Here is a 4,094-nt window from a genome sequence, read left to right on the forward strand (position 1 = left end):
CCAATCTCTGCTGGCTGTGACTGCCAATCTCTGCTGGCTGTGACTGCCAATCTCTGCTGGCTGTGACTGCCAATCTCTGCTGGCTGTGACTGCCAGTCCCAGATATTGGCTGAACGATCATGCGGATAATCGGAGTCTAAAGCATGGAATAAGTTCTACAACGCGGACGCTGCTATACTAGACTAGTTGTTTACTGAAATAAACTAGAGACAATGAACATGACTAAATCAGTTACCCGTGAAATTATTGATATTTGAAATTCCAAAATATGGTTAAAAGAGTGTGCATATCAAAATTATTTCCGGTGAAGTTAGAAAACTACAAATAAACCTGTATTATTCTCACTAACGAGTACATATTAGAAGCCCAGAGTTTTTATGACGCCGTTTTGGCGTTGTTGAATAAATCGAAAGATTTATTCAACATTGTGGATCAATTCCAATCTTGCCTCTTGCTCTGTGTTCCAAAAAATAATAACACCAACGCGCGATGAGTAACAATTGTTAACTAGCCTACATATTTTCGTATAAAACTTAACTAAATTGACGCATTAATTGAATGAATATTTGTAATAATAAATATTTATTTTTAATAAATATATATATAAATAAATATAAACTAAGGGAAATATTGACGAACCGAAAATATCAGTTGAATCACGACTCGTCAAAATGAATACATTCCGTGTGAATAAAAGTGAAATTAACTCTGAATTTTCTATCATTCTATTGAAGTTGTGTATTTATTTCGTTCGTTTGCCTAAGCTGCAAATTAACAACGAATTCAAATGGAAAAATTGATTCAAGTACATCAGTCATAATTTCGTTGAATACATTTCGGAGACCAGCTTCAGCATCAGCTCTAGACTTCAGGAGTAAATATATATTCAATTAGAACTCGGGGTTATACGAACTGAGACATCCGAAACTTGACTTAAAGCGATACTGGATATGTACAACGTCAATACAACTTATCATTATTAATATCAATGATTTGCGTCGTTGATACAAAGTTTTCATCTGAAAATATTCACAAATTTCAAGATCTTCAATCCTGAGGCCCCAGAGGTGAAGCCAAAAATCCTGAAATTGTTCGCGGACACATTGCGCTTGAATTTTTTGACAATAGTTGCATCAAGTAACTTCGCCCAGTCATTTGCATAATCAAATTTTAATCTCTTTCGTGTAAATTTAGTCGTTCCGTTGATGGTACTTGTATTCCTTGAGTTTCGAACAATGATACATTTGATGTCTTAAACGTTTTCAACGTGAGTTTTGGCAATTTATACACATTTGCTTCCTTTTTAAACTGCCATTTGGCTTTGAATTTAGCCTACAATTCTAATGTTCACCCCGTTGAGGCAAATAGACTACAATTAAGTAGCCACAACATATACAGTGGGGGGAAATAAATATTCGTACACTTGAAAAATCGTATTTTAATGTATGTAAGTACACAAACTGAACAGGAGAAGTGATTTATATTATGTATAGAGGCGCATTGTATTCAAAAATAGCATCAATAGAAATTAAATATGTTGCATTGAGATTTAATTTCTTTTGATAGTATTTTTGAATACTATGCGTCTCTATACATAGTTTAAATCACTTTTCCTGTTAAGTTTGTGTACTTACATACATTAAAATACGATTTTTCAAGTGTACGAATATTTATTTCCCCCCACTGTATGTGCTGAGAGAGTTGTTCCACAAAATTAAGTCACAGAAAATTAATTTTTTTGATAACTGATAAGATTTTTTTGATTTTGATAAATTTTTTTGATTTTGATAGCTGATAAGAAAAGAGAGCAATATGATATCAGCGTTAATTGATACGAATATTTCGTATTTTGAATCCCTTGGCTATAGCAAGCGGTCAGAAGGCAGCGATGGGTAACAAAAAGCCAAAATAAGAGGTAAATAAAACGAAGCGTTCTATATGGGAAGAGTACTTGGTGGAAAATTTAAGCATAATCATTCCAGCGTTATCGATGAGATATTGTCAGAGATTTTTCCCGTACTGTTTTTAGCCTTCAAATACGGTTCAATATATCAATACTTAATATTGTTCTTCAACCCACGACTTGATTGATATCACACTATTATCGCAGACCACTTCATATATCTAGATGAAAATTCAATTATTTTTCTAACCTCGTGAGAATTTTAGGCCGTAGTAATATCGCTATCATTTGTCAGGTCGTGATGTCATTAGTGACTATTACGTCACCTTCTGTGACGTCACTATTCGCGGGTCACCGCTTATATAAGCTCGGTTAGCCGACTGCCAGTCAGTCTTAGAAGAGTCGCAGTCTTAGGCAGTCATCGTAGAGCCTGCAAACTCTAGACTAGCTCACGTCGTCTTAGACTCCGGCACTCATAACCAACACGCAGTGTCGTAATGCTCTATCTCCAAAATTACTGCACATACTGTGCTTTGATCCTGTAACTTCTATCAAGTGTATCCCGTGAACCTATCTTTAATACTTACGCTTAGAAACACGTCTTGTTATTATCCTTCCCTGGCCAATGAATATTTAAAATGTTATTCGGACAATTTATAAATGAACCAAAACCTTACGAATGAACCAAACCTCCTTAAAACCTCCTTAAACCTTAATAAAAACAATTTATTAATGAACCAAAATATTTTTATTTACGTTCTGTTATTAAGCTTGTTTACTACGGTACTGTAGACAATCAAATTAATCCGATCCTGCCAACTTATCGATCAAAATTATTATCTTATCAACTTTACAATTTAAATTATCAATCAACTTTATCAACTATTCAATTTATCAATTAAATTATATAGCGAGGCTTCTAAATTTCATGCGGAGCTGGCATCCGCATGTGTAGTCCACTGCTATATAAGCTTTTTCTTCCTTTCAAAAGTCAAATCTCCTACTGTACTTACTATATTTCCCGTCTAGAGTACCTACCTTCCACTGATTTCTCTAAGCTCAAATTTGCCACCTTCTTAAAAGCTAGTAATTATCACTGAGACGCATCTAAATCTTAGGTTTGTGAACTGTAGACTTGTCCATTCATATATATACATAGTTGTCACTACTCTGATTCTGATATTGATTTAGCGATAACGAGGTTGATAGAACAATTGCTTTAAATATTCATCTATACCTTGCAGTATTCTGTGCTGGATCCTCCTGAAGCAATGCCGTGGAGGACCTTTCTATTCTGTTGCCTGAATCAATCATTAAGATCAACGTACGTCAACATTTACTTTGCTAATTGCCACCTTCATCTTCATCACATCAGGATGTGGAAAAGTTACTTCGTCCATCTTGGAAATCTTTGGATTGAATATTAAAATCTAATTGAACTATTTCTGTTTTATTTGATCCGATTGTGTGAGCCAAATTTCTCAAAACACAATGTTTCAAACCTCGGGCTGTAAGTGGGAATGAAACTTGCTCATTTCTCTATGTATCAATGGTGGTAACATCCTAAGGAAAGCTCGAAAATTGTCAAACTAGAATTGTCGCCAAACAACTCGTTGAACAGCACCCGATGGGATTTGGCGTTCATAGGCGCAATTGTTCCTGAGCGCCCCACAACTGAAATCGCAGTGATTGACTGCGGGTCTCAATTGTGGGGTTAAGTTATTATGTAGGCAGGGCAGTTGTGGGATTAAGCAATCATGTAAGCAGGATTCCTTGCATTTTTTCTCTCAGTCTCTCTCGTATGGGCGGCTGACGACCCGTGTAAGTGACCTCTTTTTCGAGTGTCTGTTGCTGTTCATGTATTGTTTGTTTCTGTTGCTGTTCACCTGTTCCTCTTTGTCACATGTCCCTCCTTGTCACATGTCCCTCCTTGTCACATGTCCCTCCTTGTCACATGTCCCTCCTTGTCATCTGCCCCTCCTTGTCACCTGCCCCTCCTTGTCACATGTCCCTCCTTGTCACATGTCCCTCCTTGTCACATGTGCCTCCTTGTCACATGTCCCTCCTTGTCATCTGCCCCTCCTTGTCACCTGCCCCTCCTTGTCACATGTCCCTCCTTGTCACCTGCCCCTCCTTGTCACTTCGTCTTTTTGAGATGCTAACGCTGCTTCTTTCCAGCCAGCTTCAGCGG

This window comes from Hyalella azteca, unplaced genomic scaffold (assembly GCF_000764305.2).
Source record: "Hyalella azteca isolate HAZT.00-mixed unplaced genomic scaffold, Hazt_2.0.2 contig3219, whole genome shotgun sequence".
Classification (NCBI taxonomy): Eukaryota; Metazoa; Arthropoda; class Malacostraca; order Amphipoda; family Hyalellidae; genus Hyalella; species Hyalella azteca.